General features: G+C 39.0%; 1 protein-coding gene across 2 annotated transcripts in view; it reads right to left on the bottom strand.

Moving 5' to 3' along the window:
- The window catches only part of fam3c (FAM3 metabolism regulating signaling molecule C), a 44,181-nt gene extending 34,361 nt beyond the window's left edge, over positions 1-9,820 (bottom strand). The window contains exon 1 of one of the 2 annotated variants that reach the window (XM_012959082.3): positions 9,644-9,820. The gene's annotated coding sequence lies outside the window, so the exon portion shown is untranslated. 2 annotated transcript variants of the gene reach the window in all.
- Between the last annotated feature and the right edge of the window lie 17,910 nt (positions 9,821-27,730).

The following is a 27,730-nucleotide window of genomic DNA, read 5'->3' on the forward strand; positions in this document are numbered from 1 at the left end:
TTCTAATTTATATCAGAAACAGCATTTTTGTCTTACATTATAGCAGTTACTCCATATTAACTGCCTTTTGAATCAAAAAGCTAACAGGTTGCGGACCCCTTATCTGGAAACCTATTACAGGTATCGGACCCCTTATCCGGAAACCCGTTATCCAGAAAGCTCCGAATTACGGAAAGCCTGTCTCCCATAGACTCCATTATAAGTAAATAATTCAGAATTTTAAAACTGATTTCCTTTTTTTATGTAGAAATAAAACAGAACCTTGTAATTGATCCCAACTAAGATAAAAATAATCCTTATTGGATGCAAAACAATCCTATTGGGTTTAATTAATGTTTTATTAATTTTTTAGTAGACTTAAGGTGTGGAGATCCAAATTATGGAAAGACCCCTTATCCGGAATACCCTTGGTCCCGAGCATTCTGGATAATGGGTCCTATACCTGTATCCAGAAAGTTCTGAATTACAGAAAGACCATCTCCCATAGACTCCATTTTAATCAAATAATTCACATTTTTAAAAATGATTTCCCTTTCTCTGTAATAATAAAACAGTAAATTGTACTTGACCCCAACTAAGCTATAATTATTATAGCTTATAGGAGGTTAAACAATCTTATTGGGTTTAATTACTGTACAAATAATTTTTTTAGTAAATTTAAGGCAGGAGACCCAAATTACGGAAAGATCCCTTATCTGGATTCTGGATAAGAGGTCCCATACCTGTAATTTGAAATTACAAGAGCTTAAGAAACAAGCTTTCTTATGTCTAATGGACACAAGCCCAATATGGTTATACTTATACACATATGACCACTGGTCTGTATGTAGTGTCAAAGGAAGAAATCAAGTGTTTTCCAGCTACTAGACAAATCTGGCTCTATTGAACCCCACACTTTAAAAGCTCAAAAAAGCAAGAAAGCATAAAAATATAGCGCAGCTCTCCTAAATAATTACAAAAAAAAAAAAACAACATGTACTACATGCTAATGTGATCAGTCAAAAACGTAAAGTGAACCCAAGATGACATACTAAGAATCCACACGTTTAAATGCAACCCACACAGTATATAATAAGGAGAAGGAAAGGTAAAAACTAAGTAAGCTTTATCAGAAAGGTCTATGTAAATACAGCCATAAGCACTTACAGAAACGCTGCACTGACTTCTCTGAAAAAAAATGTCTTGTGTCTGTAATTCCTGTGCCAGAGACACCCAGCTTTCTGCTCTCTCCTGCTCCCCCTCCCTCAAGAATGGTAAGAACTCACTCCCCCCCTTAGGAATGTGGATCTAAAACCAATCAGCAGGAAGCTGAGCATATTCACTTGGTCTGGGTGTCTGTGCAGGAGTGAGGCATTATGGGAAGTTTCTTTACACAGCTCAGCGTTTTTTCTTCCTGTTTGGCTTCTGATCTTCTGAACGGGAGAAATATGGGGAGACTTAAGGGCACTATTGAGACAACTGAAGGTATGCCTGCAGCTTGACATTAACTCTTTACTAGCCTTCCTTCTCCTTTAAGGGCACTATTGAGACAACTGAAGGTATGCCTGCAGGTTGAGATTAACTCTTTACTAGCCTTTCCTTCTCCTTTAAAGGAAGAGTAATACCAAAAAGTGTATAAGAAAGTGCATAACTGGAGTGTTTGCCTAAGAAACTTTATATAAACAAAGCTGCTGTGTAGCCACGGGGCAGTCATGCAAAGGAGAAAAGTCACAGGCACTTGGCAGATAATCCATTACTGTAGCAAACACACAAATTTTACCAGTGCAGGGCAACAGTACATAATATTTTTATTACTTTAAAAAAACTTTCATTTTTTTGGTGTTACTGTTCCTTTAATGTGGTTATTTTTATTAGGGTAAATAGTACAACAAATAGTATAAAAACTCATATTAAAGTACACTTATGAGCTCAGTATACATTTTTAAGAGCCTTAATGTGATTGGTAAGTTTTGCACCATCAACAGGTAATTAAGAACTAATAAAGTATATCAGGCAGTGAAGTTGACCTAGGCTACATATATTTGGCTATAATAGTGAGTTATGACTCTTTCACTCAAGTCACTCTGTATGGCTATATGTGGGCAATAACAGAGTATGATACAGGTCTGTAGATGTCTACACTTGTCTTACTTGTCTCCCAGTCAGACAATTTCACTCTACTGTGCAACGCTATATCTGACAGTGGGATAAGTTGGCTCTGTGGCACTGTGGTTCAAAGAACCCTATGCAGGGGAAGTTTTTTTCCTAAAAAGGAGCAATGGCCTGCAGAACAAATCTAGGCATTATATTCACCCCAACGAAAAGAGCTTTCCTTGTCTTTTAAACCTGCCAGCAGTAAGCCCTACCCTGTCCCAAATACAGGTATATTGTCTTGCTGAGTTAAGGTGGCCATACACGAGCAGATCCGCTCGCTTGGCGATGTCGCCAAGCGAGCGGATCTTCCCCCGATATCCCCACCTACGGGTGGGCGATATCGGGGAGCATTTAGGTAAAAAAAAAAAAAAATAATCCGATCGTTTGGCCCTGGGGCCAAACGATCGTATTATGTGGGCAGCAATGGGGCAGTCAGATCGGGGACCGCATCAACGATTTTCTAACCTGCCCGATCGAGATCTGGCCAATTTCAGGCCAGATATCGGTCGGCCAGGCCGCTCTGCTCTCCCCATACACGGGCTGATTAGCTGTCGAATCGGTCCAAGGGGCCGATATCGGCAGCTATAGTCGGCCCGTGTATGGGACCTTTAATCAGTTGTGCACAAAGGGCAAGCAGTAATTAGTTTGAACTGACTCACAGTGTTTTCCTAGATGCTTATAAAGATTAGCATCTAGGCAAACACTGAGTACACACTGTTAGGGCTCTGGCACACGGGGAGATTAGTTGCCCGCGACAAATCTCCCTGTTCGCGGGCGACTAATCTCCCTGGATTGCCATCCCACCAGCGAAAATTTAAATCGCCGGTAGGATGGCATACGTGGTGGCGCGATTTCAGTGAAATCGCGGAAACTGACTTGAGAGGAAACTTCCGCAATTTACATTTCCGCCGGTGGGATGGCAACCCGGGGAGATTAGTCTCCCGCGAACAGGGAGATTTGTCGTGGGCGACTAATCTCCCCGTGAGCCAGAGCCCTTAGGTACATCCAGGTATTTATACAGAGGTGTGAAGGAGGAAGTCAGTCTATATTGAATAACTCCCAACTGTAAGAAATTGCTCATCTTGGGTGCCATTATTAGTGTTATATACATACAGTGGCTTGCAAAAGTATTCGGCCCCTTTTGTGCACAATCAATTTTATTGGAATTCCACGTGAAAGACCAATACAAAGTGGTGTACACGTGAGACGTGGAACGAAAATCATACATGATTCCAAACATTTTTTTACAAATAAATAACTGCAAAGTGGGGTGTGCGTAATTATTCAGCCCCCATTGGTCTGAGTGCAGTCAGTTGCCCATAGACATTGCCTGATGAGTGCTAATGACTAAATAGAGTGCACCTGTGTGTAATCTAATGTCAGTACAAATACAGCTGCTCTGTGACGGCCTCAGAGGTTGTCTAAGAGAATATTGGGAGCAACAACACCATGAAGTCCAAAGAACACACCAGACACGTCAGGGATAAAGTTATTGAGAAATTTAAAGCAGGCTTAGGCTACAAGCGATCATTCAGAAATGGAAGGAGTATGGCACAACTGTAAACCTACCAAGATAAAGCCGTCCACCTAAACTCACAGGCCGAACAAGGAGAGCGCTGATCAGAAATGCAGCCAAGAGGCCCATGGTGACTCTGGACGAGCTGCAGAGATCTACAGCTCAGGTGGGGGAATCTGTCCATAGGACAACTATTAGTCGTGCACTGCACAAAGTTGGCCTTTATGGAAGAGTGGCAAGAAGAAAGCCATTGTTAACAGAAAACCATAAGAAGTCCCGTTTGCAGTTTGCCACAAGCCATGTGGTGGACACAGCAAACATGTGGAAGAAGGTGCTCTGGTCAGATGAGACCAAAATGGAACTTTTTGGCCAAAATGCAAAACGCTATGTGTGGCGGAAAACTAACACTGCACATCACTCTGAACACACCATCCCCACTGTCAAATATGGTGGTGGCAGCATCATGCTCTGGGGGTGCTTCTCTTCAGCAGGGACAGGGAAGCTGGTCAGAGTTGATGGGAAGATGGATGGAGCCAAATACAGGGCAATCTTGGAATAAAACCTCTTGGAGCCTGCAAAAGACTTGAGACTGGGGCGGCGGTTCAACTTCCAGCAGGACAACAACCCTAAACATAAAGCCAGGGCAACAATGGAATGGTTTAAAACAAAACATATAGGTTCTACAAATAGAGAATATTACGTTAAGCAGTATATTAATTGCTTTTCAAAAAATTTTATGTATTTGTTATCTTGTACGAAATGTGGGAAGCAATATGTGGGTCAAACTACCAGAATGCTTAGAAAAACGCATTCGGGAACATTTATTGGACATAAGGTGGCAAAAAGGGACAAATGTCTCTGAACATTTTTCTTCCTGTTCTGAAGGTAATTCCAACTTTCTTTTAGTAATAGGAATAGAACGTGTCACATTGGGTCCTAGAGGTAGAAACCTATCTATCCTTTTAAATAAGAGAGATGTAAAATGAATATTTATACTGGGGACTAAAGTTTGCTTTCGATGTCTCTTGGTATTATGAATAGCATGCCTGTAATGCTGTATAATTTTCATAACCCAGATGTACATATGTATTTACATTATATTTTTTGTTATTTGTTTTTTGTTTTTTAAAGTTCATCCCCTTTTATCTGATTGGATAATGAGCCTGTATTTGTGATTGGTGAATATGGGGTATATATTGTGTATTCTGCATACTGTTTTCTAGCCTATGATTAAGTGCCAAGTGCATGAAACACGAAAGGATATTATGCAGTCTAATTGTCTACCATAAAGCTTCTTTGTTTTTATCGACTACTGCCTTGCTCGTGGGATCCGGGAGGGCCTGCCTTATGTATTGAAGTATATCTTCTTCTCAAGCTGTAGGTCTGGGGCATTTGCACCCAAAACCCACGTATATACTGGTGAGCTATTCTATGTATAACTGTGAACATACACCAAAAATTTTTTTTTCCTTTTCTTGTTTGTATTCTATTGCAGGTGACTAAAAGTGGCCATACACGGGCAGATTTCAGCTGCCGATTCGGGTTCTTAAGACCGACTCAGCAGCTTATGTGCCCGATTATGCCCCCCCCCCGACAGGCCTCCCCTGCCTTGCCAACTGAACAAATCTTACTGTGAATGGCCAGCTTAATTAGCTCTGCCTAAAAATGTCTTATCACCCAGCTTGAGTGCAAGTTCTGTTAACCAGCAATTTTTATGTCATAGGTGGCCTTAAATTGCAATCAGAAAATATCTCTTGTGGTGCTTTCTTACTGTGTGTAGCACTTTGTGAGCTGTAGATAGAAGCTAAAAGTACCAATGTCCCAGCACTATTTTAAGGTTATATGTAACCCTAAGGGAGAAATGTGTTGCCTAGAAACATGTTTGTTGCTGAGGAAATCTGAGCATCCTGTCTATAGCTAGTACTGCATATAAGGCTCCCTGTGTGATATCTTCTGGTTCAAATCACAGTAATGGACATCAGCAGACTTCAGACTGCAGAGCCATCAAAGTCTGGTTAGTAAATTCAAGTTGAAAAACACCAGTTCCGAAGCTGCATTTCACAGTGAAATGAATGAGAAGCAGCAGTAGCAGAGTTCGACATGTTGTATCTTAATGTTGTATATTTATGTATACTAAAAATGCTATTTCTGTATTTATTCTTAAAGTGCTCCTCTGCTAATTTAGCTCATCTCACTCGCACTGCTACCAATTCCCTTGCTAGAACAGCTGCTGGCACTGCTGCTTGGAAAATAGGTTAATTGGTGTGTATGTTTACATTTCACATGCGATTCTATTGGTTTTGTGAATAAAACATACACCTACTCTATTTTTAACTGGCTACACCTCCAAGCCCTATTGAGCAACAATTCCTAGCAAGAGGATTGGCAGCAAGATGAAGAGAGGGAAATAAAAAATTCTGTGTCATTCTGTATTTATTAGTTGTGTTTTCTAACAGAACATTATTTCTTTAGATGTGAATATAACGTAGATTAACCCTTTTCACTGCCAGCCGATTTGGTCAATTATAAAACTTTTATTGCCAGACACATTTTGAACATTTTGTCCTCTTTCGCTTTAGGGGCCTTTCCTTGGGTTCTTTTAGTTTACGCAGAAAAACAATATGATTTTTTTTCATGACAACCTAAGCTTTCAAAATATGCTAGAAAATACGACTCATGTACCATTAGCCTTACAGGCATTAGGCTCCAACGCAACTTTTTCTTTGTATGCAGCACTGAGCTTGCAACATCATGTTTGGCTGGTAGCACTACAAGGACAAGCTAGAGGATGATATTAACCACATCTCCAGAGGATCTTTTTTGCCACCCCCTAGCAAAGGAATGCTTCCCTAGCAAATGGGTAAAATAAAAACAAGAAACAAAATAAAAAGAGTAATATAGTGTAGTGTTCCTTTAAAAATATATACTCATCAAGTGCCACTTAACACCTTTTGTCAGTGGTAAGAAAGTGAACCAACTAAAACTTCCAACAGAAAGATTCATATTAACGCATTTATTTCAGCAAACTATACACCCATCAATTAAAAGTGACTTTTGCGATAGGAAGGTAATGGGATAGGTGATCCACAAAATCTGCACCAACCGCAATGACATAAATATTTACAAATGTTTAAAAGTTGTATGCACTTATCACTTATATGCTGCTGATTCCCCCTAAGCAATAATCAATCTCTGATTAACCTGCTTAGTGATGACAAGCTAATTCCATGCCAGTCAATGCGCACACATACATGTGGTAGAAGGTGCGAATCAGTTCTATACACTGATGTAAATACGACGCATGTACCGTTAACCTTATATGCATTAGGCTCCAGCACAACTTATCCTTTGTCTGTAGCGCTGAGCTTGCAGCATCATGTTTGGCTGGCAGCATTACAAACATAAGCTAGAGGATGATATTAACTGCAGTGGGGATAGGTGATCCATTTAGAGAATTCACACCAAAAATATGTTTGCAATAGTTATTTTTTTTCATTATTACTGTTAAAATTGATAAATTATCAGATTTTCTTAGCTCCAACAGCCCCAGCTAGTCCTACCCACTAAGACTGATGCTACACTAGGCGGATTCTTGGCCTGCGGAAAAACAGAGGCTGAGAATTAGCCCCTAACCCATATTCAGCTTTCTTCTTTACCTGCACCTGGAAAGATTGCGTCAGATATACACTCTGAAATGCAGACGTTTCTCTCACATTTCAACACAGATAATCACAGCGTGTGCCTGCTCCGGCATTTTTCAGTCCCCAGTACCCATGGGGTATCAGCCTTGGGCAGCTGCTGCCCCTGCTGATCACTCAGTGCAGCTGGACTTTGTTGGAAAAGAGAACACACATTGTGTGGCGAGCATACTTGCTTCTGATTGCACACCGAGGACTGTGTAGTAAGAGACCAATCACTTTACGTTGGATTTCAAGCAGGGGCTGACTGAGGCTGTCTGTGGCAGTGGAGGAAACCAAATTATTTACATCAGTAATTGCTTTACAACAGTAAGAAAACAATAATGCATATACACTGGAAACTTAATTGTTTTTAGGGATTCAAACAGAAACCCTTAATTTAATAGGGTGACTATACATCCTCTTTAATATGTTAAAGAAAATCTATTCTAATAAACCTTTTACGCGATATTGTTTTAAGCTTTTTACTTGTCACTTGATGAGTCAAAATGTGAAGTTATATAATGATGGTTATACTTAAAGGAACAGTAACAATAAAAATGACAGCATTTTAAGTCATTCCAATATAATGTTATGTTACCCTGTACTGGTAAAACTGGTGTGGTTGATTCAGAAACACTACTGTATTGTATATAAACACGCAGTTGTGTAGCTATGGGGTAGTAATTCAATCTGAAAAAGGAGAAAGGGCACAGGATACATAGCAGATTAGCGCTATAGAATACAATGGGTTTAGTTTTTACACCTGAATGGCTACACAGCAAAATATTTATATAAACTATAGAAGTGTTTCTGAAACAAACACACTGGTTTTTCCAGTGTAGTACATTGTACTTTAACGCCGTAAAAATAATTTCATTTTTTGGTGTTACTGTTTCTTTAATGTTACTGTTAATCCAATAAACCTGTTTGTCAGACTTATAGACGATGAAATATAAATTATTTGTGGTATGGTAATTCACTAGAATCGCAGCATTATTTGCATTTTCAAGTCGTTTAAGGCATTGAAGCATTCAAGAAGAAAAAGACAATTATTTATACTGCAAATTTGAGAATAACTATTTCCCATTGATTTCTACAATATGCCAGAGCTGAAAAGATGATTGTTATATTTAAATCTCAAAAACTGCAGAATCTAGATCAAGAAACTCAAATTGCAACACAAAGACCAGCAAAGCTTTAATAAATAAAATGGAAACAGTCTGAAACCTGGGCTTGGCCGAACCAATTGCCCACTGCAACAGCTGCAAGTGGGCCAAACTCATCACTGGCCCAGCAACTATCCAACCCTCCTTGTACTGGTGCTGGTCTGGGACTTGACAAGAGACCCAACTGAGAACAGAGGTCTGGATAATTTAGGCCAGTGCGGTCTATCATTTTCCATGTATTAAACATTTGTAGGATAGCTTGTTATAAAACAATGTCTTACGCAGTATAGTGAGTAACAAAAGTTGAAAATAAGCAACACACCAAAATTTCATTATGTCCCAAACCTTTCTGCCATCTATAATAAATCCCCAAAAACAAGTGTTTCTTGTGTCACAAGAAATAATGTGAAAGTGGAGAGCATCACTATACCATGCAAAACATATCTTAAAAGGCATGCTTAGACTGTGCTGAGTTAAGAAGCCCTTTTTTCTAATATTCCATATCTTTCCATTCCTTAAACAAAAAAAAGAACACTTTCTATTCTGTAATTTTTGGTTAGACATATCAGCAGTTTCCTTTTACTTCCTGGTGCTGCCATCTTGAGGGGCAAAGCTGCCTACCTCTGGCCCAAGTAGTTTCCCTACCGATCAGGTAGATGTTGACATGCCCCATTATAGAGCATTGAGGGTGGGGGCAGATAACTGTGCAAAAGGCAACAAATGAACACACCTGGAGAAACACTGACTTCTGCCGCTAAACTGTTTCAAGACTCAAAAGCAAAGAACAGATATAAAAAAAAAAAACATTGCTTTTAGTTACAACTGCATTTACAAATAACTTTAAAACTTTAAATTATTTACTGTATGTTGCAAAAGTTTCTAAGGATTAAACTAACCTAAATGATGAAAAAAGCTAATTGTGGGGTAACCCCCTGTAACCCTAGGGGCAACATCATAGCAGCCCGAAATTAGTTCTGTCGTGTCAGCACCAGCTGGCGGCACAAAATTCGGTATTGTCAGAAAATGTTGAGGTTGTAGCACAGAAAGTTTAGCTTGGTTTAGTATAATGGTTTTTTTTTTACATACAGTGTCACGAAAACATTTAACTGAGCTTGAAAAAAAAAGAGATATTCTGGAGATTCGCATACCGCCCAACAGTCGCGATTGTCTTAACACAGCCAGCACACCCGGAACGCTGTTTAAAAGTCCCGCAGCGACGTTAATGTCGAGCACCTTGGCTCCTGCCGGACACTTTCAGCAACATCACAACGCTCCACTCGCGATACTATGACGTCAACGCCAATCAACATAAGCGCGGTGACGTTCACGTAGCCTTGGGGGCGTGGCGAGCAAGGATTGAAGTCTTATAGTGTCACACAAGCATTAGGCAGAAACAAGAGGGAGTCTGTGCTTTGTACGTTGGGCTTTTGAAAACTGCTTACACGTTGTAGTTTTTCTGCTCGCAGCTACTAGTTTTGTCGGAGAACAAAAAGCCCATTTATTCTTTGTTACGGTGTGTGGGCACGAACCGAATATCTGCTCGCAGTGGTTCATTAGAAGTCATTCGTTTTGCTATCCATGCAGTTTCTGCCGGTGCCAGAGGAGGAAGAACGTGTAACCCCTATTTGGCTGTAAGACATAAAAAGGTTTAGAGCATGGGGTACGTGGCACTCAATCCTTCAGTATGGTCCCTCGCTATATGGAAGTAACCAGGGATGTAGTGCAACTACAACTCAATGAGCTGTGCATTGTGGATTAGCAAAAATGATGGAAGCCATAAGGTTCTTGCAGTTAAACAATAGACCTGAGACAAATAAAGATGCAGGGTTGATAATACTCACAAAACAGATGTTATATGATAGTACTGCCGGAGGACAGCAAGAGAGGATGCACACCTGTTTATCCCACCTCTTTGGGAGACTGGGTGGGGTAAATGCACCAGGTCAGCTTGGCACCCCTATGGAAGCAGTCAGGATAGATGTCTTAGTCTTCAGGTTGAATACATTTACATTTAAGAGTCCTACAGCCGTCTGTGGATTAGGGTTTAGCTACTGCCTGTCTCCTATGTCTTAACTGTGTTAATTATGCCCTATTCTAAGGCAGCAGTGCCTGTATGGAAGGGTACTTCCAGCTGCTTTCCATGGTGGAGCCAAAACTGCTCTTGCTTCCTTCCCTCTCTATCTCACTTTCCTAGAAAGTATTCGACAAGAGTAACTAACTGGTCCTTGTTCACGGGGTCCCTGTCCCCGACTTCACGAGAGTAGGTGATGACTCTAGGGTAAATGATGGCTTTATTGGGGCCCTGTTGATCCCAGGTTCAGTGGACCTTCCACCGGAGACACAGAGGCAGCCAAAGAGGAAGACCCAAAAGTGCAAAGGATAAACTAGATACATGGGTCTTGGCCCAATAACAGCATAAACTAAGGAAGTTGTAGGGTTTAAAGCCATAGGGTAATATTAACCTTATGGGTCCCTACAAACAGTTGGAGGTATAACATGGCTAATTTAGGAGAGGACAGTGGGTAGATGATAGGATCTATAGGGAGCTCCAATAAAGGGGCCATTTGTACAGATAGGGTTAGCCCAAAGTGAAACCAACACCATATATTATTTATAATTGCCCACAAAATTATGGGTTTTTCATTTATCCAATATGTCTCCTTTAAGGCTCTTTTTATGTGGCATCAGAAGGTCCCTGTATATTTGTTCAAACAAGGGGCAAATTATTAGCAATTTAGGGCGAAAAAAGTGCAATACTACAATACAGTAACTGTATTAAATATTACTTTTGGTCTCTTTTGTTCCACAGCAGCATTGGAGGGTCCAATGTGTTTTATGTGAAAACTAGGGCCAGATTTCTCACAATTCAGTGACAATAGATAATTTAGAAAAAGATAATTGGTGATACTGACTAAAAATAATCTTAAAGGTTTTAGAGCCATGTCACATGGTTGCTGTGGGAAACCTCTCCCACAGGCAATTAAGCACCCAACAATATCTGTCCCTTCACATTCCTTTCAGCTGGCGCATGTAAAACACATCGTTCCACATGCTCATCCTCACCACATGTAACTTGTTTTACATGCTGTGGTTGAAGGGGCAGGTATTGTCCGCCGCTTCATCAGACCGCGAGATCGCTCGCTGGGTGAGAAGCACCACATGTGTTGGGGGCCTTAGGTTTTTTGGTTTTTTTTTTGCTCAGGCATAAGAGGATCCCAGGATTGTATGTGAAAACTAGGGCCAGATTTTTGGGTGATATATACCAATAGTAATCTGTTTTTTTTCCACGGTGTAGTCAAGGGCTACTTGCATGTTTTGTGCACAATTTAGGGACTAAACTATAAACCTGCATATCTTGCAAAGTAAATAGTGTTGGTACTGATTAAATCTGATTAAAATCACAGTGATTTTATTTTAAAATTGTTTTTTCATGCACATGGGACATAACTGTTCAGTTATTTTGTGAGCATGCAGGTCAGATTCAAATGCAAACTAACTAAACTTATGTCCCATGTGCCCCTCTAAAGTCACTGACTAACTAAGAGGTTAGAGAGCTGAAAGCAGGAAGTAGAGTTCTGGCTATTATTTTAGACATCTACCCACTCCAGCCTTTATAGATTACATTTTTGCCTAACAAACTATATTTAAAACATTTTTTATTTTGCACAGTCTATTTAACCCAGTTTCATTTTTACACTGAACTGTTCCTTTAATAACAGTGCCCACAAAATGCCACCTGCCTGCTTGCTGTGATTGTGCAATTCCTAGACTGAAGGAAACAAGATTTATATTATTTAAATAGTGGAAGTGAAGTTTGTTTAGTTTATTTTTCTTGACAAACAATAGAAAAGAATTCTGAATTATTTCTTAGTGCAACAGGTCCCCTTTCAGAATTTACAGTATTCCATAAGAAAACATTTGCAGGAATTACTTAGTTTTGACTACAAAGCTGTCTAACAAGAAGGACAAACAAAACATGATAGGTAAAATACCTGGCAAAAGAAACTACTTATAGATAGCAAAGGTTATACAGAGAAATACAATTGTAATATGGTGTATATAAAATATAATATTACCTGCATATAGAAGTGGATGAAAAGGAATGCCGCTACATATGATTATAAAGGCTTGATAAAGGGCTGGAGTGAAGCCCGAAACGTTGCCTTTGGCACTTAGTAAAGATTCACATTTTTCAAAACAACCGGAGTGCTGCTGTTTTCTTCATTCTTGAATTTATCTGCCCGGGCAGTGGGTACAGCGTGCACCTGGGGCTGCAAGAAGCTATTTTCACTGTGTAAGCACATGTTAACCGATTCTATTTGCTACATATGATTAAGGCATATTGAGAAACAGGAAGCATAGGACAAAAATCAACCACTCTAAGGGCACACAAGCATCAACAGCAGAGCTGCTGTCAAGTGAAGCCACAGGTGGGTGGGTGGCTGGCAGGTAGTAGCTTATATGCCGTGTAATATGGATAAACTTTGCTTGTTGATAAGCAGGAAACAAGTTGTGATGCTGAAACATGATTTATTATGAGGATTGAAATGAGCAATAAGAAATACAAAAGTCTTTACGACAGGCCAGTGGTCAGAGGCAGGCAGCAAACAATATAAGTCTGTAAAGCAGGCAGAGGACTGGCAGCAAGGAGGGTCAGAAATAACAGGCAGTGGTCAGGGGCAGGCTGAAGACAGGGAGAAGTTGAATAAACAGGCCGAGGTCGATACCAGGAGATCCAACAGAGGTCAGGAGCAGAGGAACAGGGTATGGCGAACGGAACCAGGCAGGAACACGGGCAGGAGTCGCAAAGGAACAGGGGCAGGAATCAGGCAGGTAGGGGCACTGGATCATGGAATAGGCTTAATGATCAACCAACCAGGGGTTGCTTGTAACAGGCATATAAAACCCGTTAATTATCCGATTGCAACCACCTGGGCTTACTAAGGGAGGAGGAGGTGAGCATGAACAAAGAAGTGAAGAGGGGTTAACAAAATGTTTAGGGCTGGATACCCAAGGTCTCCAGTGGCTGAGCAAGGTAATGTGGAACCTGCCTAACTTACAGTTCAGAGTTTGAGCACAGGCAGGTCCTGACAGCTGCTTCTAAAAACATTTATACAAAGTCTTATGTTTCATCTACTGAGAACTCCCTATAAACAAACAGCACTGGTTGGGTTGCTTGTGTGAACTCAAGCAAACTCATTTCTTTTAGATTTGTTTTTGTGTGACCTTTGTGAGACCACAGAAGTGCAATATAAGGGCTTATTTACTATCAAAGCTGCAAGTGCACAAAACTAGACACATACAGTGGAGGAAATAATTATTTGACCCCTCACTGATTTTGTAAGTTTGTCCAATGACAAAGAAATGTAAAGTCTCAGAACAGTATCATTTCAATGGTAGGTTTATTTTAACAGTGGCAGATAGCACATCAAAAGGAAAATCGAAAAAATAACTTTAAATAAAAGATAGCAACTGATTTGCATTTCATTGAGTGAAATAAGTTTTTGAACCCTCTAACAAAAAAAGACTTAATACTTAGTGGAAAAACCCTTGTTTGCAAGCACAGAGGTCAAACGTTTCTTGTAATTGATGACCAAGTTTGCGCACATTTTTGGAGGAATGTTGGTCCACTCCTCTTTGCAGATCATCTCTAAATCCCTAAGGTTTCGAGGCTGTCTCTGTGCAACTCTGAGCTTGAGCTCCCTCCATAGGTTTTCTATTGGATTAAGGTCCGGAGACTGACTAGGCCAGTCCATGACCTTAATGTGCTTCTTCTTGAACCACTCCTTTGTTGCCTTTGCTGTATGTTTTGGGTCATTGTCGTGCTGGAACACCCATCCACGACCCATTTTCAGTTTCCTGGCAGAGGGAAGGAGGTTGTCGTTCAGGATTTCACGATACATGGCTCCGTCCATTTTCCCGTTAATGCGAATAAGTTGTCCTGTGCCCTTAGCAGAAAAACACCCCCAAAGCAAAATGTTTCCACCCCCATGCTTGACGGTGGGGACGGTGTTTTGGGGGTCATAGGCAGCATTTTTCTTCCTCCAAACACAGCGAGTTGAGTTAATGCCAAAGAGCTCTATTTTGGTCTCATCAGACCACAGCACCTTCTCCCAGTCACTCACAGAATCATTCAGGTGTTCATTGGCAAACTTCAGACGGGCCTGCACATGTGCCTTCTTGAGCAGGGGGACCTTGCGAGCCCTGCAGGATTTTAATCCATTGCGGTGTAATGTGTTTCCAATGGTTTTCTTGGTGACTGTGGTCTCTGCTAATTTGAGGTCATTAACTAACTCCTCCCGTGTAGTTCTAGGATGCTTTTTCACCTTTCTCCGAATCATTGACACCCCACGAGGTGAGATCTTGCGTGGAGCCCCAGAGCGAGGTCGATTGATGGTCATTTTGTGCTTCTTCCATTTTCGAACAATCGCACCAACAGTTGTCACCTTCTCTCCCAGCTTCTTGCTAATGGTTTTGTAGCCCATTCCAGCCTTGTGCAGGTCTACAATTTTGTCTCTGACATCCTTGGACAGCTCTTTGGTCTTTCCCATGTTGGAGAGTTTGGAGTCTGCTTGATTGATTGATTCTGTGGACAGGTGTCTTTTATACAGGTGACTAGTTAAGACAGGTGTCCTTAATGAGGTTGACTAATTGAGTAGAAGTGTCTAACCACTCTGTGGGAGCCAGAACTCTTAATGGTTGGTAGGGGTTCAAAAACTTATTTCACTCAATGAAATGCAAATCAGTTGCTATCTTTTATTTAAAGTTATTTTTTCGATTTTCCTTTTGATGTGCTATCTGCCACTGTTAAAATAAACCTACCATTGAAATGATACTGTTCTGAGACTTTTCATTTCTTTGTCATTGGACAAACTTACAAAATCAGTGAGGGGTCAAATAATTATTTCCTCCACTGTACATATTTGCGCCGGGTGCACTTCGGTTCTTGCAGTCTGTCTGATGAATTACGCGGAAGTGTGCCTACTGATGCAGGGGAACCTTGGTGCTACCACCACCCTGAAGGCAGGAGACTTGCACCTATTGAACAGCGTGCTGATATTTGCCTGATGTGCCTGATGATGAATAAAAAAATATAGTTGTTTGAGCACAGATATGCACATATTTGCAATTACACTTGAATTGTGATTTAAAAATGCTGCATTATGGGTAAAAACAAAAACATGGTGCATTGCATCCAAAATTGCACACTGCGGCTGCATCCACCTATTTCTATATATGTCTATTTATCAGTAATCCTTACCCTACTGTTATTCTCATTTAAATTTCAGTATCTGTTTCTTTCTCCTTTGCTTTTATTCATTCACTTCTCATTAGCTACTTCAGTATCATCCTTCCATTGTTTCACCATTGTATTGCATGACAGCAGTTTTAATATGGCTTTTTAGTGACTATTTTGGTTCCAAAATAGTATAGTTTTATATAAGTAAATGTATTACTTCACCTTTGAAGAGATTATGATAACAGATTTGATTCCAAATCATAAAAATTAAGCCAACATACAAACTCAAGTATAACCCATAAAAACCTACTCTGTGACTAGTCACTTTTACAAATACCTTTAAGAATGAAATCCATCTCTGTATTTATATACACAATGTAACAATATTTACAGAGGAAGAGAAGAGAAAGTTCACTGTCTGATATAACTCGTTGTGTGTTTGTGGTAGAAAATATACACTAAAATAAAGTTGAGCAAAATGCCAAATGGCCAGCACCGTAATCTTTAATGAAGCAATCTTGACAATACAGACACAAAAGTAAAATTAAAAGCATTTTGTTTGATACATAGTGGTCAACTGGTGCATGACTGGATCCAAGCTGCAGTCAAATGCTTCATTGTCAGTGAAGATACTCAGTGTAAACTGTGCAGGTTGGCATAACCTCTCATTTGCTATGACTGAAACTTTAAGTTACAATGTTCAATGGAAAATGTTTTAAGAAGCTGGACCTGTTTAGTCATTCTGAAAATGTTTTATCATTAATCCAAGCAATATCTTCAGTTGCTTTATGTTTATCAGTCTTAGATTATGATATTCTCTGACAGTACCCCTTTACTTTTCTTTCTTTAACTGTTTTATGACTTTATCCTCTCATACTCTCTTCTCCTACTCTTTCTCTTTGCTCAGTTTTTAGTTTAAAATATTTTTTCTTTTATTTTAAGTTACAATATCCTCAATTTAGTTTTTATATAAACAAATATATAAATACTAAATTCCCCAGGATTCCCTTTCCCTAGAATTGTGTGAGCATTACTTTGCCTTAGGCCTGAAAACAAGAAGAGGTATGCTCAAACTAATACATATATATCGATAAAGATATAGATATGTGTAATGAGATGTCTAATATAATTTAATCAACATAGTATATATCCTACATCACTTGAAATTATTGTGTGGAACTATTTTGTATACATAAATTTAAAGGGTCAGGTCATGTTAAATTTAACTTCTGGTATGGGAGATTTATATTTAAAGATAAATTGCAGTCTTTATTTACATTTTATTTTATGTCATTTTTTGCCTCCTCTGGCACAAAGCTTAAAATGCTTTATGGTTGGTGAGATTAGTTACCCAGGGAACCACTAACTACTGAGTCTGAATTACCACTTAGCTGTAAAATTAGATGTCTCCAAAACCAGGAAAATATGAAGACCAATTATAATTTGTCATAATTACATCATGCTACAATTTAATTTCATGGCAAACTGCTCCTTTAAAGCATCTTTATATAGTGAAAAATGTACCACCATTGTAAATTATAAGGATATTATAGGTCACCAAGGAGTTCCATGACCATAAAAAGGCACAAGGCTGAAGACCTCAGAGGTGACTTAGGGCTCTGGCACACAGGGAGATTAGTTGCCCACGACTAATCTCCCCGAACTACCATCCCACCGGCGATTTCGGCAGATACCCGAAGTTGCCTCACGAGGCAATTTCCACGATTTGCCGAAATCGCCTGCGCAGCGTGTGCCATCCCACCGGCGACTTACATTTTCGCCGGTGGGATAGTAGTTCGGGGAGATTAGCCCGTGACAAGGGAGATTTGTCGCGGGCGACTAATCTCCCCATGTGCCAGAGTCCTTACACTGTCATATTTTACAGCAGGGGGTACATTATTTATTATAATACACAAGTATAGTGAGTCATGTAAAGGAAATTACATCACTAAGCACCAATTATAACCAATAACATCACTAAGCACTGTTTATAAGAATATAATTTACAGGATATTTATGGCTCTTGTGTAGTAAATGCCTATAATAAACATGAGCTGTGAATATCCTCTAAATTATATCTTTATAAACGATGCTTAGTGATGTCATCAGTTCCATCATGTACCCTCTGTTGTAAAATATAAGGGTATTAGAAGACCTGCATAAAAGCACTCAGCCACGTGACTTACAAAATCCTAATATTTTATAGGGATTTTAATAGGGATTACATTATTCACTATATCGTTGACAGGCTTCCCATTCATAAAAGAAAATGCCCACAGCAATGACAATGTTTAAGTGTGACAGTTTTAGCAACACATTTTGCCTATTAAATATCATATGTGTTTTGGTGTGAATTGGATGCAAGTGCACAATTCTGGATGTCATTTTCTGTAATGTGCAGCCATGCAGACAAGGACAGGAAGTCTCAGCTGTGCCAGACTTGCATTCATAGCCCTGCAACAGACAGTAGGAGATTTTTTACAGAAGGGAAAGCTTTCAGAACAGTTACCAGGGGTCCTGTGGGGGTACCTTACATAAAAATATCCAAATTTATCTGAAGCGTTACTTTTCCTTTAATATTTGTCTCATAATTGCAAAATTGTGCAATTTAGCAAATGCTACGAAAATGTTGTCAAGGAAATTGGCAGCTCAGGTATGATGTTGCAATGCTGTTTCATTCTTTCCGGTTTAATTGTTAACATTTCACCAGCTACTTAATCATTACCACAAGCCTGTAGCAGTTAAGTTCTGGCTAGATATACTTAATACTGTGGGCACACAGCTAACACTAGACCAGAAACTTTTTTTCATCTCTAAATTGTTTTACAAATTACTGTACACATACAAAACAAGTAGCCCTCCAGTTATGATGTACCATAGCTCCAAGAAGACTCTGCCAGTCTGTAGATAGATTATCTAGTTTATATTTTTTAAAGAAATTACACAATATTTTCTAGTTTTCTCATTGGGTAGCACAGCAGTCAAAATTCTCTTCCCAACTGGCAGTTGTTATCAGGGTTGGAACTAGGAATAAGAAAAAGAGGCAAGTGCCTTTGGCACTGGTGATGATGGGGTGCACAATAGTGGAATCGATCAACGGGCAAGTAACAGACTGAGGAGATGGTTTTGTTTGCATTTCATAGTTGGGGTGTGGATATAGTTTCTATCATTTGTGTGGACAGGTCGTGGGGGGAAGGAAGCAATGTCTTGGACAGCAATACTTTATGGCCTGGCTCTGGTTGTTTACCACTTGGAATGGGAAATGCCTGTGACGCACAGGGATGGCAGAGTGAGTATTACTCAAGAACATAAAAGTCAGACTCCTAACACCTGAGTGATACAACTGTGCCTTGTGAGGGGAAATTATGTGCCACAAGTGAAGACAGTTATCAATATGCCCTTTGCCACCAGCATGTGCCATTTACCTTACAGGCATCTTCACCCACCTATATTACAATATATAATCAATGTTTTACATTAAGAATTACGTGCAAGCAGTTAAAAATATATATTATTATTTGTAATTTCTTTATTTAAAGGAGAAGGAAAGGTAAAAACTAAGGAATCTTTATCAGAAAGGTCTAAGTAAATACAGCCATAAGCACTCACAAAAAACTGCACTCCTCTATCAAAAGAAACACAGGATTTCTTATCTCCTTTTTTTGTAAACATGTTAATAGGGTATGTGACTTCCTCTCTCAGAAAAATCCTCAATTCCTGGGGCCAGAGTCTGCACAGTTCTCTCCCCTCTCCTGCTCCCCCCTCCCCCCAAAAAAACTCACTCCCCCCACCCTTAGGAATGTGTGATCTGAGCTATAATGGCTAGTGCTGTAGCAGGAAGCTACTTAAAATGGCAGCTCCTGTCTTAAACAAACAGAGAAAGCTTCTAGGACTCTTTACTCAGTTATGGCAATGCTTTCTGCAGAATAAATATAGTGATCTAGGTGGCACAAATGTGGCAAATCTATTGGCAGTAAAATACCAAAATTACTTTCCTTCTCCTTCAAATTACTTTTTTAGACACTTACTGCTTATAGTAGATCTAAAAGGCAGTATATGTTCAATCTAATAGTTGGTAGATGGCAATTATCTCTAAAGTGCACCAAATCTGTAACAAGTAAAAGAGCTGAATATTCTACCATCAGTTATAACAAAAACATATGAAATATGTGAAAATACAGCAACCAATTTGTAATAATGAAAGCACAAAATGATAGAGATCATTTCTTTTGTCTCCCATTACAATTAACAGAGGCATAAGGTAATAGGGCAGGGATGGGGCAGAGCCTGGGTGTAGACAGGCTGTCAAGAAAGCAAAAATTGGGGCAGATCAGAGGCATAACTGGCCTAATAAGAGGTGGAACTTGGTGAGCCATACAGTAGGTGTATATTGGGAAACAACAAATTTAACAAGTGCATTGCGGTTACATTTGTAAAAACATCTGCAGCCTATGTTGGTGTTTTACTGGAAAAGTGGCATCTCTACTCAGAAACGTGAGGTCTAAACACTCATTCCACTGACCTATGCACTGCCTCTGGAACATTCTGTGAGGGATATATTTTTTCATTACCCATGCCACAATAGCCCTTTACTTACTTTCTGCTTATGGTAGATGCTAACTAACAGGCTCCAGAGATATCCAGAGTTTACCATTTTATAAATACACTTTTATTGAATAGGATTGACCAGAGAGTGGGTGAATTTTACTGTAGTGAACTAATTTCACACTTCAATAAATCTGTGTAAATGTGCTCTAACATAAAAAGGATAACAGTCATTTTGCAAGTTGAACTGAAAATGCTGCTTGCTCATCCAAAGTGGATGAGTGAACAAAATAGACAAAACTATGCACACAACCAGTTAGGTTGACAGTAGGCACAAAAAAGTACAACAAAGTGATTCGGTAAAGAACCTTGGGCTATATACAAGACCCTTGTGAACAAGCTAACTAGACCTTTACTTGAAAAATAAAAGTAGTCATTCCACAGAGAATAAGCAGCATACTGAAATGTCAGAGGTGACCTCCAAGAAACAACATTTCAGGATCTTTTGCAATACTCACTCAGAAAAGGAACTATATTTATTTGGTGCATCAAGCATAGAATAACAGTACAGCATTCATCAGCTTCTAACAACTTTGTCCCACACCCTCTCTGTGACATATTTTTTATACCTTTGAATAAACATCATTAGCATAAGTAATAACATATTACTACCTTTGTAATTTCATTGGTTAACACATAATTATACAGAATAAAACCATTTTATTGGATTAAGTAATTAAACGTCACCTGTGGTAAGGCAATATGCCCAGAGAAGCATCTTTACCATTTTCATTTCACTATCCTCTGTACCTAAAGCTGTTGGACCACATCCTGACCATCAGACATGAAATCCTGTTGAGCAGAACATTTGCAGAAACTTTCCAAAAGGTTATCTGAGCCAATCTTCTAAGCAATACAAGCTGAGGTCTAAAAAGCAAAGCAAAAATCAACTCTAACAATACTTACAAACATTACAGTTTGAAAATTAGGGCATAATTGGGCTATTTAGTGATCCACATAGAAACAAACACTGGTCAAGACAAGGCTGTATGTCACACTGCTTAACACTGTTGGCATTACTTTTTCTGCTTATATCTGTCTTCAGGTAGTCCCTGCCTCTAGCCTATGGTGTATAGGCTAGTTGCCTGAAGTCATGGAGATCACTTGGAAAATCACATGACAGTAACATTATAAGTGTTCTTTTCCCCATTAGGAACTAGCATCTACTCTTGAATTTTGCCTTAATTCATTTGATTTCACCATTTTGAATCTAGGAGAAAATAAAGCCCAATTTTAAAGGAGCATTCTTAAGAAGCATTCTTTGGGTATTCCCATTTCTCTGCTAACATCATTGTAGCTACCCCCACCCCTTCAGAGACACACAAATAAAAACACTGCATACTTCATTTTCACCACCATTAAGAAGGCCAGGTGCCAACATTTTAGCAGAAATTCTTCCATGTAACTAGAAGATAGTGTGCTACGTTGCTAACCTCTGTATAGTTTTACATGAGGGTTTGGGTGTGTACTGGAATTTTTGTCCTACATATTTCATGTAGGTGTTATAACTTCTGTTAAGAGAAAAGATAACCAAACTTTTCTTGGCCTGGAACATAAGCTATTTTCATTGTACATTCAATCTAAAAGGACAAAGAGATAGGAAATGTCAGTTAACATATAATGAACATATAAAATACACCCTTGGTATTAAAAAATGTGTTCTCAATCTCAGATCTCCCCAAAAGACAAACCATATAAGTGCTTGGAATTCTAGAGGTTGCACAGCGTGGTACTGAGTTCCTTCAGTTTGTGTTTACACTTTAGGTCTGAAGGGACTGAGAAATCAGACCACCAGTCAAAACCTTGGTTGCCAGCATAGACTAAAGCCTTTGGATATTCTCAGAACCATTACAGGATTGTTAGGATGAACAAGCTTAAATTAGTGTCCATAGTAATTAATGGATTATCAGTGATGTGTAGGATTTTCAGGTGGCCTTCATATAATCAGCTCTCAAAGACTTATTCCTTATGGACATGATGACATAATTATTTGTTGTGTGTAAGTAGTAGGTTACTGATTGTAATTTTACAATGACACCGTTTTTAATCAAATATTTTTTTTACCATTGATTAAAAAAAAAATGATCTAGTAATAAAGATTTACTGTTTTGCTTTATTGAAAAAAATGTAGTATGGTATGCCATTATCAACATAGAGCTTGAAATGTACCAGTTAGTGAAATGGAGACTTTTAGTCACATGAAATTGGTTGGAGACTTGCTTCTACCCTGGTAGTGTTCTTTGATATGTATGATTCTACCAAGCATTTGTAATTTTATATTATCTTCTCAAAGAAACACTATTACACTATAGGGCAAATGTATGTTTACAAGTGCAGTAAGCAAAGTGCAATTTTGAGCAAAAGTGCCATTTTATTTCAAGGCAGGGCATTGAAGGAAGCCAAAAGCTACTACCTGGTATGGAGGTGGCAGTAGCTTCAGCAGTGGCCATTTTAGAACAGAAGGCAGGAAAGACTGAGCAGTATTGAGCGCAGCTATATGGTAGTGCAAGAAGCTTGTTTTGACACAAATACCTTTAACCATTTAAGTGCCAGCCGAATTTGGCATTTCAGTTCCCCCCCAGTGCCAGACATTTTTTAAGCATTTTGTACTCATTCACTTTAACAATGTTTTTTGGTAGGAAAACCTCCATGAAACTAGGGAAATTATATATCGTTTTTTTTATCACTAATTGGGCTTCGACATACGCACTGAATTTTATAACTTTTCTGGAGATATGATGTGTATTTTGGGTGAAATATGTAAAAAAAAAAAAAAAATTATGAAAAATTTCTGTATATTTTGAGTTTTTTTTCCATAGAAAAGTTGATTTTACACACATTTTTTTGTTGTTTGTAAAAGCCCTGATACTCCCAAGTCCAACGATACCAAATATGTGGTGGTAACCCACTGTTCCTGTCCAGAAGTAACCCCCAAACTAAAGCAGTACTTTGTACAATATCACACCAGAACAAAGTGGAAAAGCGCTTGTAACAGTTGATGCAACATAACTTATATGTAAATATAAATATCTCCTCATGTTTGGTATTTTTAGAAACTGCAGACCTTCAGGTTTCTAGGTGCAATCTAGTTTTCACTCAAAAGCCAAATACTTTTTGTCAGTGCATTGTGAAATTTGGAGCTTTTTTTTGCATTTTTGTTTTTTTTCTAAAACGTAAACTTGGACGCAAGATCAAATGTGGATTTGGCAAAAAAAAATCTCAGAAAGATTTTCAAACCAAGGCAAACTTCTCCTGAATAAAATGATGCCCCATATGTATGGGTGCACATAAAGAGGTGGCCACCAAACACCCCAAAGCAGGGGCAATGCATAAGAGCAATTGCAAAAAAAAAATTGGGGGGCTGCGCTCTATTTGCACTACCTGCAGTTTTTCAGTGTTAACCCCACTACCTGTGAAATAACCTCCACAAACTATATATTTCCAAAAAGTGCACACCTTCAGCTATTCAGAGACACCACTCTTCTCTTTCTACATGGAAAATTGTGGCCGCAGTCCCTTGCAGAAATCAGCGGTTGGGTCAGAAATCAAGGAAAAACCAGATACAAACCTAGATTTTTCCCACAAAATCTCCATGGCAACTACCAAAAACTTACTAAACATCAATCTGCAAGTTCCCCTGAATAAAACGATACCCCATGTATGGGTGCACATAAAGACGTGGCCACCAAATGCCTCCAAACAGGGGCAATGCATAAGGGCAATTTCAGTTGAAAATTTGGGGGCTGCGCTCTATGTGCACTACCTGCAGTTTTTTAGTCTAAACACCCCCATACCTGTGAAATAACCCCCACAAACTATATATTTCCAAAATGTGCACACCATCAGCTATTCAGAGACACCACTCTTCTCTTTTTTTAAATAGAAAATTGTGGCCGCAGTCCCTTGCAGAAGTCAGCGCTTTGGTCAGAAATCAAGGAAAAACCAGATACAAACCTAGATTTCTCCCCAAAATCTCCATGGCAACTACCAAAATCTTAGTAAACATCAATCTATAAGTTCCCCTGAATAAAACAATACCCCATATGTATGGGTGCACATAAAGACGTGGCCAAATCAAATCACGAAAATGCAATAAAACCACTAAAAGCAATGAAAGAACAATAATTGCAATGAAATCGGTGGTCAGAGCCCTGGATCCACCAATATCACTGCAATTGCAACCTTTTTTGGGGCACTAAACATGCAATAAAGAACAATGCAAAGAAAATACAATAAAATACCGTAAGTAAAATCCAATAAAATCACCTAAACCAACAGAAGATTTACCAAAGACACTGCAGAAGCAACCTTTTTTGGGGCACTAAACACGCAATAAAGAACAATGCAAATGTAACAAAATCACGAAAATGCAATAAAACCACTAAAAGCATTGAAAGAACAATAATTGCAATGAAATCGGTGGCCAGAGCCCTGGATCCACCAACATCACCACAAATTCAGCACCCAATAGCAATAGAAAAGTTAAAATGCAATAAAATAACTAAAAAACAGAAATCAATTATGAAAACACCAAAAAAACACAAAAATGCAACCAAATAAATCAAATAATTATAGAACAAGATCAGAAATAAAGTGTGTGTATGTGTGCAAAAGTGTGATAATGAGAAAAACAGAAGAAGAAATAGAAAAAAAAATTAGACAGTTTATATAGAAATAAGCAAAATAAACAGTGGTGTAGAGTTGTAGTTCAGCTCACCCAGGAAGGCAGCAGGTGGGTCCAGCAGTCACACATGGCAGGCAGGAGTGGCACTTAAAGGGTTAAAGAAATGTTTTTTCATGCAATCGACTGTGAGGAAAGTATGGGGAACACAACTGCATTTACAGACGTACATGAGCCCTTATATATAAAATGCTCATCATTCCACTCACATACTGCCTAAGAGGATGGACAGGATCCAGTGATCTAAACAGGTATGGGATCTGTTATCCAGAAACCTATTATCCAGAAAGCTCTGAATAACAGCATGGCCATTTCCCATAGTCTCCATTTTAATCAAATATCTTTATTTTTAAAAATTGATTTCCTTTTTCTCTGTAATAATAAAACAGTACATTGTACTTGATCCCAACTAAGATATAATTTATCCTTATTGGAGGCAAAACAATCCTTTTAGGTTTATTGAATGTTTAAATAATTTTTTAGTGCACTTAAAGTATTTAGATCCAAATTGAAGAAAGGCCTGTTCCAAAAGACTTCAGGTCCCAAGCATTTGGGATAACAGGTTCCATACCTGTACCATGAAGCTTATGGAGTACATGCTTGTTGACCCTTACAGCATCTTGGAAGCAAGCATCTTATCCAAACAGGGGTGTTCTTTTTACTTTTGACACAAATAATGAATTCTGTTACTTCTGTTGCTCTGTCAATCCTGGTATTCTGTTCTTCTGTTACAAGCCCTGCTATTTGTATTCTGAAAGCCGCATGATCAGATTGTATGACTGTACCAGTGTTGGTGTTTCTTTCTTTAGCTTCACCCACTATCTGGGACACGTAGATATCACTAGGACCTGAGAACTAGGCCCTCTCTGTCCAGGGCCTTAGTAAATGACCCTTGTAGTGTATTGCTAAATAAGATAACTTAACATTGCAAAAGTTCTGGTGGGCCTCATTACTATCCCCATTCTGTACAGGTACATATAAAAATTAGGCGTTTTGGATCATTCCATTAAAGGTCTTCCAAAATGATTACAGAAACTAGAAAATGCTTGATTAAATTGCTGCTGTTCTTTTTACCAGTATATTTATTTTAAAAAAGGGGGGAGATTTACCCAATGTTACATAGGCCTTCAATATTTATGTCAACAGGGATTGATACACCTGCCTTCTCAGACTTTAGCCCTCATCACATTTATAATTACTGAGCCTTCTGATACAAAATATGCTACACCTTAAAAGCAGTGGAATTGTTCTTTAAAGAAAAACTATACAGCCAGAATAAATATTTTATGGAAAAGGAAAGGTTTAATTACGGGGGGGGGCATCCTCCAGTGATTGTAATTACTTACCTGATACCCCAAGCGGTGCAGCTGTTAGTAGAAAACCGCACCAGCCTAAATAAGAAAGTCGTCTTTTTCACTCTACCGCACAGGCACCGGCCCCAGGATTCCGAACATAGACTGCCGGTGAAGTTTTATGTTAACAGGAGCACTGGCATGGGGTATCAGGTAAGAGCGAATATAAATTTGCAATTTGCAAAAAATGTTTAGCAACTTAGCAAATTTTTTTGTCCTGCCACCACATTTGTGGCATAACTTGAACGCAGAGTGTGCACGTAAATATTTAAAAAGCTCTTAAGATCAATCGCAGCATGAATAGAAAATTGCAATAATGTATACCTTTCTAAATATAAAGACGGGCAGGGGAAATATGTTTACTGTGTGAATCATTCTGTGGTGCAAAAAGTTTGTAAATAACCCTGCATGACTTGAATAGATCTTGCTCTACTCTCAGGATACCTACCTATAAGGTTTGATCAGTGCAATACCTTCCAAGAGATTTTTTTTCGCTTTTCAATGATGGTCTTGGAAGCAGACAATAGGTCACTTAAAGAATACTGAGAACTCAATGATGGGAAGGTCCCCCCACCCCCCTCAACATTCTGGGAGGCCATTAAGGAGTCATTAGTGCTATTGCATGAGCAAGGGTGTCTGTGGCAGATGCAATTTAACAAGCACCGGCAGAATTCTCTTTATAATGAAGATGAATTCCCTTATATTGCATACCTCTTCCACAGAGATTTTTGCAATCTATACAAACAGCTCTAAAACAGGCTAGAATCACTTTAGACAAAAAGAAAATGTTATATGCCACTCAATGCACATTTGATAAAGGGGAAAAGAATGGGAAAATCCTGGCCTGCTTGGCTACATCCTTGTCTACGTGATCCATAGAATCTACAAAACCTCTACTTACATAACCTCTGACCCATGGAATGTTGCAAAAGTTTTCCCCACATACAATCACCACCTCAATTTCTCTTGTACTAATCATAATACACAACTTACAACATGAACAATATTACTATTCCTTGCCTCCCAGTAGAGGCAAGGAAACAACCCCATATCAGTAAAAAAAAGTTCTAGAAGCCATTATTTCAATGCCCAACACCTGGCCCAGATGGATACCAAAAAGGTCTGCTGATGTTAACAGCAAAAGGCTGAACACCAACCATTTGCAAAACACTAGAATGTTGGATCAAGAGATCTAGAGGCACATTTACTAATCCACGAATCCGAATCATGAATGGGAAAAAATCGTATTGGAAACGAAAATTTTGTAAGATCGCAAATATCACGAAAATGCTTACGAAAAAATCGTATTAGTCTCGATAATATCGTATTGGCGATCCGAAAGTCGCGAAATTTTCGT

The sequence above is a fragment of the Xenopus tropicalis genome, chromosome 3 (genome assembly GCF_000004195.4).
Source record: "Xenopus tropicalis strain Nigerian chromosome 3, UCB_Xtro_10.0, whole genome shotgun sequence".
Taxonomy (NCBI): domain Eukaryota; kingdom Metazoa; phylum Chordata; class Amphibia; order Anura; family Pipidae; genus Xenopus; species Xenopus tropicalis.